Genomic DNA, 13,907 nt, shown 5'->3' with positions numbered 1-13,907 from the left:
TTATAGCCTGATTGTCTGAAGGTTGCGTCGCTGATTGTTTCAGCGTGTTTATAGTAGTTCGACGGCTGTAAAAGTGATTTTGGAGCTATCCTATGTAAATACTGGTTAATAAATTGTGTTTTGATACTTCATCAAGTGTCGTCGTTATTCACTCCAAATCCACGGACCCATGCGTGCGAAGAAAAACGTAACAGTACTGATATAATGAACTTTGTTCAATTATTAGTTTACGTACGTTTCGAAGATAAACAAATTGCCGAAGAGTACTTATTTTGTGAATCTCTTCATAATAGATCAACTGCAAATAAAATTTTCAAGGTTGACAATTTTATGTCTGAGATTATATTCCCTGGAAGATGTGCATTGCCCTGTACAGTGACGGAGCTCAGGATTTAACAGGAAAACATTTCGTGTTATTTCTCAAATAAAGAAAGTCGCACCTGAAACTAAATTTACTCACTGCTCCATTCATCGTGAAGCTTTAGTAGCAAAAAAATCCCCGAAAACATGAAATTGTTTTGAATCAAGCGGTGAAATTTTTAAATTTTATTAAAAGCCGAGCTTTAAATTCGAGAATATTTACGAATTTATGCCAAGAGATGGACAGTAAACATGAAACGCCTTTTTTGTTACATTCCGAAGTAAGGTAACGTGTTTACTCGCGTAATAGTCATACCTTTTTGCCAATTTTTCATTATTAAAGTCTTAAGTGCGACTATTATGCGGGGAAATCTACTACACAATATTGTACACTTTGACGATTTTTTCTGCTGCAAAACAGGAATGCGACTATTACGCGGGGGGTGACTATTTATTGAACTTCGATCAAAAATTCAAATTTTCATCTGTGATTCAAAATTTGAATTGCGAAAATGTGTATGTAGTGAATTATGGTTGGTGCATTTAGCACATTTAGCTGATATTTTTGGAAAGTTAACTTACAAGGAAAAAGTGTTAACTTGTTTAAGCGTGAGAGATAAAATTAACAAAAGCATAAAAATGCTGGAGCTATTAATCAAAGAATTGGATAATAATATTCTAAGCTTTTTACCACTTTTAGAAAGTTTCCTAACCGAAAATAATTTTAAAATAAAAGAAGAAATAGCACCCGGGATTAAAAATCTCTGTTTTCCATTGATAAATAATTAAGTAATTTCAATATGTATTTTCCCGAAGATTATGAAAAGAAAATTAGATTAGACATCGATTTTGTTCAAATGTACCTGAAATGTTATATCGTGATGAGAAAGAACAATTGATAGAAATTTCCTGTGATTGAACTCTAAATGAAGATTTCAAAAGTAACACACTTGTTAACTTTTGGCTGAACCGAAAAAAAAGAATACACTCACTTCCAAAACTTAAGCACAAAGATGTAAAATGGAAAAAAAAAAAAAAAAAATCAACAAATACTGCTTTGATTGACACAAAATTCGACAGGAAAGTAGCGTATATATTTATGCATAAAACAAAATCAATAATTATATACAGAAAGGAAAACAGTATTCAAATTTTGTAAGTTATCAGATAATGACATACTGGAGACTTAGACAGAATTCCGTATACAGTGAAAATAAACAGCATAAAATGAATAAAGTTTACATCTTGTGACCATGCTTTCAATTAGGTGGTCAACCACCGCAGAATTAAGCAATCGCCACTCTTCTTGTAGAGCAGTTTCCAGCTCAATAAGAGTGGCTGGAGGTGGGAAACGTGAAGGCACAGCCCGGCCGAGAGCATCCCAAAGATTTTCAATGGGATTAAGGTCGGGCGAATATGCTGACCACGCCATACGAGCAACCCCTTCACTCTCCAGGTAGTCATCGACGATGTCAGCTCTATGGGGACGTGCGTTATCGTCCATTAAAACAAAAGTAAGGCCAACTGCTGCAGCATACAATCTCACAGTGGCTTCTAGGACTTCATTTCAATACCGAACAGCCGTCAAAGAACCCCGTTTAAACATGTGCAGGTCGGTGCGGTTATTTTAATGAAATCCCTGCCCACACCATAATATGCTTCCTCCTCGGAATGCGTGATGTAACAAATCATCTAGTGTTATGTTAAAATCGGAATTCTTTCGGAGATTTTATTTTATTTTATTAATCCAAAGGGGCAATTTTCCCTGAAGAACCATTAATTTCGTTTTCGCACTTTGCGTTGAAAACTATAAACGGCGAATCATTTTTCATATTGTTGCCACCAAATATTATCACCCTGTATTATATTCAAAGAAATTAAATAATGAAGTATCTACATGAATGTATGTATGTTTCTCGCATTGTGATAAAAACAACGTACGTAGAGCAATCAAAATTTGAATAATAAAAGGTAATCTTCCTTAGAATATGGGCATGTGGAAGCCCTAATTTGAAATTGAAATTTGTTTTACTATCAATTTCACATCTTGTAACATTTCAACGAATTTTTTGAATGAAAAACTAAATGATTTCAAAGCGAGCAATGGCAACACTCTACGGGGGAAAAAAATATTTCCAGCGCACCAGACTCTGCATCGGAAGTTCTAAAGCTACGCTCATTTTAAAATTATTTTGCGATATTGCTGTTGAACTGAATTTTATGGTTTGAGTACGTATAACATGATATTCAATAAATAAAGGTAATATATACAAAACGTTAAAAGAACACCCCTTTGGACGTAATTTAAAATCTGAAACCTTTCAGATTTTTAATTATTTATTAGTCTAAAGGGGTTTTGTCTCTGAAGGACTATTGTTTTCGTTTTGCGATTTTGCATTGAATCACTATAAATGTCCGTTTCACTTTTCAAACTGTTGCCACCAAATGTTAGAGTCCCGCATTATATTTGAAGAAATTAAATAATGAAAAATCAGCATAAATGTATGCCTATTTCTCGCATTGACGAAATAAAAAAGATTATATTTAATTTGTAGAGCTTTGTAAACATCCTTCATATTTTTGTTATCCGCATAAAATGGATTCTGGTTTACAATTATTTTATGCGGGTTTAAAAAGTACCAGGTATACAAAAACTGTCTACACACACAAAAAAAAAAAAAAAAAAAAAAAAAAGAGAGAGAGAGAGAGAGAGAAAATTTGTTTGAAGTTAAGGGGTGAATGCTCTAAACAACAGTCTTTTCGTATAACTGAGTTTAATGTTCGTTTCGTTCAGCTTGATTGCATCCAGCTATCTGATCCTTGCGTTCATACAAATAAATGATATTAATATAAGAGATATTCTCCAGTATGTGTTCGTTGATTCAAAATGGATCCTGAGCTTCAAATAACACAAGGGTTGGCAATTTTGGCGACATCTTCTTGAGACTTCTTTTAAAAAACCCATGGTATCAGCAAGTTATCTGTAGTTTAAGCTTTTCTATTTTCGTAGGCACTTCCTCCTTTGTTCTTCCCAGCATGTAAAAAGATAAATTTCCAATTTAAAAAAACTTGTTATGCGATGAATCTGCGGGTGGCTTTCAAAGCTGAAACTTTTTTCTTCCCTCCTGTATCTAATTCGTTCTATCTCACATACAGTTATCATTTCCAAACCTCGTTCTGCAAGATTGCAAACTTTATTTGACAGTTTTTACTAAATGGACTAAAATCATACTTTTTTCAAATTATAGTATTAATTTAGATCATGGTCTAAAATAAACAACAATAACTTTCTTAATGCTTCAAATAATTATCCATCTTTATTGCGATTGTTTTCGGTCGACAAGAAATTTGAGCTAGTCCAAGTTCCGTGTTATTTACAGAAGGTAGTTCGCACTTTATAAAAATGAATTTCTATTTAAATTTTCTCGTTAGTATTTTGAGATAAAGATTTGCCACTTTCAATATAACCGTCTGCTACTTTTTGTTTTACCTGGAATTCAGATTAAGAGATTTATTTTGGGAATGGCTCTTGTGAGACTTTCATTGTTATGTAATCATGACACATTCATGGTAAGAAATGAACCATTAGAAACCAGTGAATTCGTTTCCTTTTTCTTTTAATAGTTTTGTGCCTCTGAAATTCTATTTTGTAAATCTTTCTGCTTATTCTGGGATGCTGCTGTTAAGGCACTTTCGATTTCAGTTTCAGTGCCATTTACATCAGTTAAATCTCTAATTTTTTTCTTCTAAAGCTTTCAAAGAAACAACTTTTAAAATTTCTCTATTTGTTCTTTTATATCTTCAATATTATAAGAAGCATCTAATTCAATAGAACCTGTTACTTTAGCTATGACTAAAAGAATAATTTTCCATTCTTTCTTAAGTTTCGCAAGTTCTGCTTCAATTACTTCTGTTATAATTCAACTTCAAAACTAAAACTTAACAGAATAAACGGAATATAACACTTCTTGCCTTTTCTGATGAATCGCTTACACTTTACTGGAACATTCGTAATCCAATTCGAACATACGTAATACATCAGAAATATCTCTCTCTTTCCTGACACATTTAGATCGTGACAGCTCGTGATCACGAGACTACAACAGCTCCTAAAATTGATAGATGGCTCAAAGATTACGTAAATGCACTTCCCAAGGAAAAATATTGGTATCAACAAATTGTAAAGCGATGTGAAAATCGAGTTATTACGTTTCAAAGAAAAGTTTTTTTTTTTTTTTAATGTACTAAATTTGATAGGGTAAAAAGGTCTAACTGAAAGTAAAAATGTAAAATAGCTTCAAAACAGTATCCTAAGACTATTCAAACTCATGTAAATAAATGTCAAGAAGGTGAAGTCAATGATCTCAAAAGAACACCCACAAACTCAGTGATCCATTTCTTCGGAGCTTGAAATGTCTTTTGTCACTGTATGTAAAATCATTCATAACGATTTAAAGTTAAAAACTATGTTTAAACCTAAAGTTCAACTATTTTTGCCAAAGCATGTTACGGAAGGAAAACCAAATTGTAGAAAATTATATAAACCTTCCTGCTGATAAATGGAAATTGATGGTAACACTCCATGAGGCCTGAGTATATTTAAATGACCTGTAGTAAAACAAACATCGGTCTATTCTATCGGTGAACTAACGATAATGACTATATGAAATGTCTTCGTCGATATACAGAAAAGTTTCCAATGCGATTCATGGTAGTCGCAGGATTTTGTTACGACAGTCAATTTTTTTAAAAAATCTCGAGTAAGATTGAAATTAATTAGCTGTCTTATCAACAGGATATTTTAGAACCAATTTGTGAAGAAGAAATCTTAGTTGTATACCGAAAAAACATCAATAAATTTGAACTTCGTATGGACAAACCTATAAAGACATATCTAAATTCTTGTAATTTAGCAAAGAAAGAATCGGATGCAAGGGAAAAAGTATACGTATCCCATTTAATGAAATACATGTTAAATCACCTGACGCTTTTCCTTCGGACTTTTGCGCTTTCGAGCCTTAGGAAAACGGTATCTAAGAACACTGAACGGTCTTTTTGAAACCACCCAAGAGGAGTGGGATACGACGGTGCTAAGGAAAAGTTTGCTTTCATGCAAAATTCTAGAATCAAGGCTGTTGGATAGAAGCAAATTGCCACAAGAACAGAGAAGCAAATTGCCACACCCATATTATGGTACTACTATATCACCTAGTTGTTTATCTTCCTTTTTTATGCAATCGGTAGTCGGCAGTACCAAAGATATATATATATGAGTGTGTGTAAGATAGAAAATATGTAAATCAAAATTATAATTTAAACTAGCAATAGCCTCTAAATAGTAATACATTTTTTCTGCCCTGTGTAAAGCTCATGACATAGATAATTCGGAACTTGGACTCAAAATTTCGAGAGCTCAAACTTTCTCTTAATAAGAAACTTAAACCAAAACTTTCTCTTAATTGGCTGCCACATTGAATAACTGCGAACATTTTGCTTCTAGCTGATTCTGAAGATATATTGTTTTTAAATATTCTGGGATGCTGCTGTTAAATTACATTTTATGCGGCGTAAAGGGGAATAACGTAATATTTAATAAATAAAGCATGAAAATTCAAGAATAAAAAGCCAAAATATTTGTTGCCACCTTATTAAGAAAACTGAATGTTGATATGATGAACTGATAAAAGATGAAAGAACTTAACACTGCATCGGGAATTCTAAACCTATGCTGCTTGTAAAAATGTTGTGATTTTACTGTTGAATGGTATGTGGTGTAAGTGCGAAAAGCGAAGCTCAGTAATATAGCTGAAAAGACTAAAAAAATTGTATTAGGTACAATGAGTCCAAGGGCAGATTGGTAACCTTCGATACTCAGCGACAGCATAAAATATCTTAAGTGCAACATTAAAATCTGGCCCTTTTTTTACGTTTTTATTAATGAGAAATTGTTATCCAACAACTGCTTGATTTAATTCCGTCTTAAGAATGAACTTAATGATTATGTTTTGAGTTATGATGAGATTGTGAAAAAAATATTCGTTTTTAATCATTGTCCAATTTCGAAACTGATTACGAATTAACAATTTAACAAAAAAGGATTTCAAATTATGTTGTTCTACTCAGACCAAAACCGGTTCTTTCGTAACATTTTCGTGCAGCAAAATGCAAAATGGAAAAAGAAAAAAAAAAAGAACAAGGAAGCCAAAACATTTGTTAAAATATCACGAGCGTTATGACAAGATAAAAGAAAGAAGTCGTTGGCCCTTGGGAAGATTCGGAAGCACGGTACTTATTTATTTATTGATTTCCTTTTATTTATATTTTGAACACAACAGCAGCTGACTGGAAAACAAAGCCAGCGCTCTGGAATCTGTCCAAGAACAGGCTCTTTACTCTCCCAGGGAAAGATAAAAGCTAATTTTGGCGCCGGCCTTGCAATCTGGAGGCAGTTCTTTTCCAGAATCTGTTCATTGTTTCATACTTTTTAGCGAGATTTTTCTCAGAAGTTGGTAACGCATACATACATGCATACATTCCAAGTAATTGATTCTCCAAGATCCGCCAGATGAATTGATGATCTGGAGGAGGTAACTTTGGTTAGCCATCTTGTAGATTCAGTGGTTTTCAACTTTTGTCGATTCAAGGAACATTTAGAATTATAAGGCTTTCCCAAGGAATTCCATCCCACCCTTAAAAATTATGTATTAAGTACCTAAAATAATACGTATTTGAAGTAGATGAATATGTTATCGGTACTTTACGTAAAAACAATTAAAGGAAAGCACTGTATTTTTTTTTTTTAATTTTAACAAAATATTCATGTAATTTGCTCATAGCATCAACTCGTGCTCCAGGTGTCACCTGCTCTTGCTTTGTATTTAGTGACAGGAGTGCGCTTGCAGTTTTTTCCACAAACAATCGAAATCTAGATATATTTGCTGCCACATACAGTTGGAAGGATTTTTCACTTAAATACGTTATTCTGAATGGCATTGATATGTTGGTACCCTTCTGATATCGAGACCGGATTCAGAAATCAAGGTATGGATGTAGTATATATGTACGTACGTATGTATGTTCGTATACACGCACATACATCTACATATACATATACAAATCCATACACATAAATATACTTCATTCAGAGTTTACATACACATACATATACACATATGGCACATACATACATGCATACATACTGTTCCGTCTTTTTGGTAGATAGGTGGCGCTCTTGATGCGCGCCGATGAAAAATATATCACTTGACGCTTGAACATGAACAATGACGCATGTCATATTTATTTGATGCTTGATTATGTTTCATGGCCGCTATAGGCGGAAGTAATATAAGTAATATAAGTTTATCGTTAATAAATGTTATTTCTATGTTCTAAGAAATCTTGAAGTTTTGCTTTGAAATTCTAATGCTCTCCCAACCTTGACTCCTGAAACGAAACGATCTTTGAATTTATGACTCATGAAGAGAGACACCATACATTTTTCTGGTGTCTGAAACCCGCGACAGGGGGAATTACCTTTTGAAAGGTAAGAAATTTGATTTATTTGTTCTTGGTATCGATCTTTGAAAACGAAACATAATGGATGATTTAGCAAAAGAGAAAAAGAAACGTGCTATTGTACGTAGTAAAGTTACTACACTTCTAAATAAACTTGAGAAATTATTATCGGAAGAATTAAGTAAAGAACATCTAGAAGATTTAAATTCATCATATGAATTGTTAATTGAATATCATGAGAAACTTAAAACTCTTGACTCAAAGATCGATGCTCTCATAATTGATGAAAAAGAATATGATAACGAACTACTTGTATGTGAAGAGTATGATGAAAAAATTATAACGTTTAAAGCTAAGATTGTTAGTAAAGTAAAGAAAATTAACAGTAATGAAGTTCTTGAAAGAAGTATAATTACAACTAGTAATAGTATTAGTAGTACTCTGAGTGGTAATAATGTTGTTACAAGTAATGCTTCAGTAAAGTTACCTAAATTAAATATTGAAAAATTTGCTGGTGATCCCAGTAAATGGCTCGAATTCTTTAATTCGTATGATAATGCTATTCATTCTAATCCAAGTTTATCTAAAATAGATAAGTTTACATATTTGAAAAGTTTATTATCTGGTTCAGCATATAATTGTGTTTCTGGTTATGCTTTATGTGAAGAAAATTATGATCTATGCATTAAAAGTTTAGAAGAGAGGTTTGGTCGTAAAGATGTTATTATATCAAAATTCATGCAGATGTTGTTACAGTTAGAACCAGTTAAAAGTTCTTCAAATGTTTTTGGGTTAAGAAAGCTCTATGATCAGTTACAAATCTGTGTTAGAAATTTAAGTAGTTTAGATGTTACTAGCGGTTCATACGGACAGTTATTGAACCCAATAATTCTTAAATTGTTACCTGAAGATTTAGCTCTTGAATTCCATAGAAAAAGAACATCTAACCAAAATATAGAAGTAAGTGAATTAATAGAGTTCATTAAAATAGAAACTGAATGCCGAGAAGCAAGTATTTTGATTAATAGCTCAAAAGGTAATAAATACACAGGGGTTAATCCTAAACAAGGGTTCAAAAATTATAAAGTTAAATCACAAGCTTCTGCTTTTAACACGTCGGTAAAAATGTTTTACATATTCTGCAAATCAAACGAACATACATCTGCCGGATGTTTGAAATTTTCTGACGAACAAAAACGAAAGAAATTGAAACATGAAGGTCGCTGTTATAGATGCTTTCTAAAACATTTGTCGGCGTTTTGTCATTCAAAAATACAACCATGCGAACATTGTAACGAGAAAAATCATAATAAACTTTTCTGCCGTTTGAAATCGAAAGAAATGGAAGATGTTAACTCCGCAGATACGCAAAATAAAACTTTAGTATCTACTTCCCACTGTAACACTCTAAAACCTGAAAATAGTGTGCTTTTACAGACATGTTCTGTTATTGCTCAAAGCAAAAATAAATCGAGAATCGTAAGATTATTAATTGATTCAGGTAGTGAACGAAACTTCATCACCCACAAGTTAGCGCGCGATTTAGAATTGCAAGTCATTAGAAAAGAATTTCTAACAATTTATTCGTTTGGAAATCAGCGCGGTAACTCGCAAGAATTTGATGTATATAGTCTAAAAATAAAAAATAAAAACGATGATCGCTGCCTTGTTGTAGAAGCTATAGGGATAGAATTAATATCATCAATAGAATTCCAGGCGCCATCAACATGTCAAAACATTAAAGAATTTATGACTAAAAAGGGCTTGGAACTTTCGGATACAAGTCCCGTTAATGAGAACATAAATATTCTGCTTGGCGCGGAGCATTTCTGGTATATACAAACAGGAAGTAATTCAATGATAAATGATGGTTTGTTTATAGTACCGACCATATTTGGATACACAGTGATGGGTAAAGTAAAAAATAATAATACTCGAATTAATGCGTTGTTTTTATCTGCCGTTGAAGGAAACACATTTGATTTGCAGTCATTTTGGAAATTGGATTCGATAGGAATTGAAAATGAAAACAAAACATTTTCGGAAACTGATTTGGATACTATTAAGCATTTTAACGACAGTTTAAAATTTAATAACGGCAGATACGAAACAAGGCTCTTTTGGAAGGACAATAAATCACAACTCGCTGATAATTTTTTCGTTGCTAAACAACGATTTCTAGGACTAAAGCATAAATTAAAGGGAAATGATTTCCTATATAATGAATATGATAATATAATTAGAGAACAAGTTGAAAGGGGGATTGTTGAACAATGTAAGTTTATTGAAAATGAACCTAACTGTTATTATATGCCTCATAGGCCCGTTATACGTGAAGGAAAAGTAACAACAAGAATAAGAATAGTTTATGATGCCTCTTCTAAGTCTGAAGGAGCTAAATCGTTAAATGAATGTTTGATATCAGGCCCTAATTTAAATCCTAACTTGTTGGATATAATTTTAAAATTTCGCGTACATAAAGTTGCATTTTGTGCAGACATAGAGAAGGCTTTTCACCAAATTCAAATTGATAGTGAAGATAGAAATTTTTTAAGGTTCTTATGGTTTGATCATTCTTACGATGATAGTGACAATAGTTTAGGCTTTAAGGTTTTCCGAATGTGCCGAGTGCCGTTTGGAATGACAACAAGTCCGTTTATTTTGTCCGCCACTATCAAACATCATATTAAGGGTTATGAAAAGAAATATAGCAAAGCTGTTGACATGCTAAATAAGTCCTTATATGTTGATGACCTTATCCATGGAGCAGACTCCGTTGAAGAAGTTTTCTCATTATCAACTGATGCAGTTAAAATTCTTCAAGACGCTGGTATGAACTTAAGAAAATTTGAATCAAATTCCGTATCTTTAAAAAATCATTGGCAAGATATTGGTTTAATTAATAAGGAAGATAATCTGGATAAGAAAACGTTAAAGGTGTTGGGAATAATTTGGGATTTGGATGAGGACACATTGAAATTAGATGTACAAGAACTTTTACAACCAGTTGACTGGAAACACGTTACAAAGCGAAAGGTATTACAGATTGTGGCAAAAATTTATGACCCAGTTGGATTCATTGCACCCTTTGTTATCAGAATAAAATTCTTATTACAAGAGTTATGGGAATTGGGTATTGATTGGGACACAATTTTGCCCAGTTATTTGAGTGAAAAATTTAAAACTTGGTACTTTGAACTTGAAGTTATTCTCAACTTGTGTATTCCTAGAAAATACAAATTAAATGATGAATGTGTAAATTTCGATAAAATAGAGCTTTTTGTCTTTTGTGACGCCAGCCTCAAGGGATATGGAGCTGTTGCATATTTTCGTTATCCTGATTCTTGCTGTACGTCTTTTGTTCTTTCAAAGAGCCGTGTATCCCCACTTAAAAAATTAACCTTGCCTCGTTTAGAACTTATGGGAGCCATTATTGCCGCAAGAATAGTTAAATATTTAAGGAAATTATTTAATATCCAAGAAGATAATGTATTTTGTTTTAGTGACTCTAAAATTGTTCTTCACTGGATCCGGAGTACCGCTGATAAATGGAAACCCTTTGTTGCTAATCGTGTACGGGAAATACAAGATGTTGTATCACCTTCGCAATGGAAATACTGTAAGGGAAACGACAATCCGGCTGACATAGTTTCACGTGGATTAAGAGCTTCTGATCTAGTGGAAAATAAACTTTGGTTCAATGGACCAGTGTGGTTAATAGAGAAAAATGTACCATCATCATCTTTTGATCCTTTGATTGAGCCTATGGTGGAAGAGGTACAGGTAGAACAGCGTCAAACTACTGTATATTCTGTTATTAGCCAAGAGGCTGAATTTGAATTGACATCCAGGTTTTCATCCTGGAAAAAATTGAAACGCGTAACTGCATGGTGTTTAAGATTCTGCCACAATATTAAACCTACATCTTTAAAACTCAAGGGTTTTTTTAACAGTTCAAGAATTGGATAAGGCAAGCAATTTGATTTTTAAAATCATACAAAATTCCGAATTTAGAGAAGAAATTAGACTTTTGAAAGCAGGGAAGAAATTGAATCTCAGCAGTAAAATCCTGAAATTAAATCCTTTTCTTGATAGAGAAGAAATCCTTAGAGTCGGTGGTAGACTCTGTAACTCGAATCTTTCAGAAAACACAAAGTATCCAATCATTCTTCCCAAAAGTCACCAAGTTACTGAATTGATAGTCAAACACTTTCACGAAGTGAACCTTCACGGAGGAGCCACATTAACATTATCTGCTCTGCGACAGAAATATTGGATCGTTAATGGCCGAGAAGTTGTAAGAAAAATAATTTGGAAATGTATAAAATGCTTTAAAAATCGAACAAGCACATCCAGTCAGATAATGGGCGACCTAACTGCTTCTCGCGTACTGCCGGATAGAACATTCTCGAATACAGGACTAGATTTTGCAGGCCCCTTTTTAATTAAAGCTAGGAAAGGAAGAGGAGGAACGAGATATAAATGTTACGTTTGCCTTTACATATGTTTCACCACAAAGGCCATTCACCTAGAAGTGATCAGTGATCTAACAACTGAAGCATTCCTAGCATCTCTGAAAAGATTTGTGTCACGCAGAGGAAAACCCAAGAAAATCTTTTCCGATAGAGGAACCAACTTTGTTGGGGCTGATCGAGAATTAAGAAGATACATAGCTACACTTTCCTCTGACGAAGCATTTCAAAACTACCTGAGCGGTGAAAATATTCAATGGATCTTCAATCCTCCTGCTGCCCCTCACTTTGGAGGCTTTTGGGAGGCTGGAGTGAAACAAATGAAGATTCACTTAAAGCGGACTATTGGTACCCAGGTTCTGACATACGAAGAATTTCACACCTTAATTACACAGATCGAGGCGTGTTTGAATTCAAGGCCAATAGTTTCCATCTCATCTGACCCTGAAGATTTTAATCCTTTAACACCTGGACATTTCCTAATTGGGACTACATTAACAGCAATTCCTGAACCTGATCTTACAAATAATAAGCTAACCCCTGCTGAAAGATGGAAATTGACACAGCAAATTTTCCAGAGCTTTTGGAAACGTTGGTCTAGAGATTATCTTTCACAATTACAAGGGCGTACCAAATGGTTGAGGGATAAACCAAATTTAGCCCTCAATGACTTAGTCTTGATAAAGGACGAAAATTTGCCTCCATTAAAGTGGCGACTTGGACGAGTAATTGAACTATATCCTGGTGCTGATGGAAAAGTTCGTGTTGTGAAACTAAAAACTTTATTGGGCGAAATGAAGCGTCCTATACATAAACTTTCCCGCTTACCATTGAGTGAATAAGACTCTAAAAAAAAACCCATTAATTGCATATTCATAATTTGTGTCTTTATTATTATTATTAATTCAATTATGTTTCAGATTCATAGAATGGACCACAATTGTGGATTATGGTAATTTAGCAGTTTCATTATATTGTTTTCCTTCTAGAGATTGTAAGTATGTTTTATTTGTAAAATTTTGTTCTAAATTTAATGTTGTTATTCAATTTAAATTTGTCATTATGCATTTTTATTTTATATGATATACTGTTGAACTTTTGGAAAACTTGTTTAAATCTAAAATTGAAGATCTTTATAATAATGTTGTAATGAACCAATGTTCATCGGGGCGGAGTATGTTCCGTCTTTTTGGTAGATAGGTGGCGCTCTTGATGCGCGCCGATGAAAAATATATCACTTGACGCTTGAACATGAACAATGACGCATGTCATATTTATTTGATGCTTGATTATGTTTCATGGCCGCTATAGGCGGAAGTAATATAAGTAATATAAGTTTATCGTTAATAAATGTTATTTCTATGTTCTAAGAAATCTTGAAGTTTTGCTTTGAAATTCTAATGCTCTGCCAACCTTGACTCCTGAAACGAAACGATCTTTGAATTTATGACTCATGAAGAGAGACACCATACACATACAGTTCTGAATCTGGTCCTGACAATAGAAGAATACCGAAATATTCGCGTGGGTATTTTACGTCAATTTACAACCAAACATTTA

The sequence above is a fragment of the Stegodyphus dumicola genome, chromosome 9 (assembly GCF_044657685.1).
Source record: "Stegodyphus dumicola isolate Sdum_Otavi_A_Nest chromosome 9, ASM4465768v1".
In the NCBI taxonomy this organism is placed as follows: Eukaryota; Metazoa; Arthropoda; class Arachnida; order Araneae; family Eresidae; genus Stegodyphus; species Stegodyphus dumicola.
Note: the sequence above shows the minus strand (reverse complement) of the source record.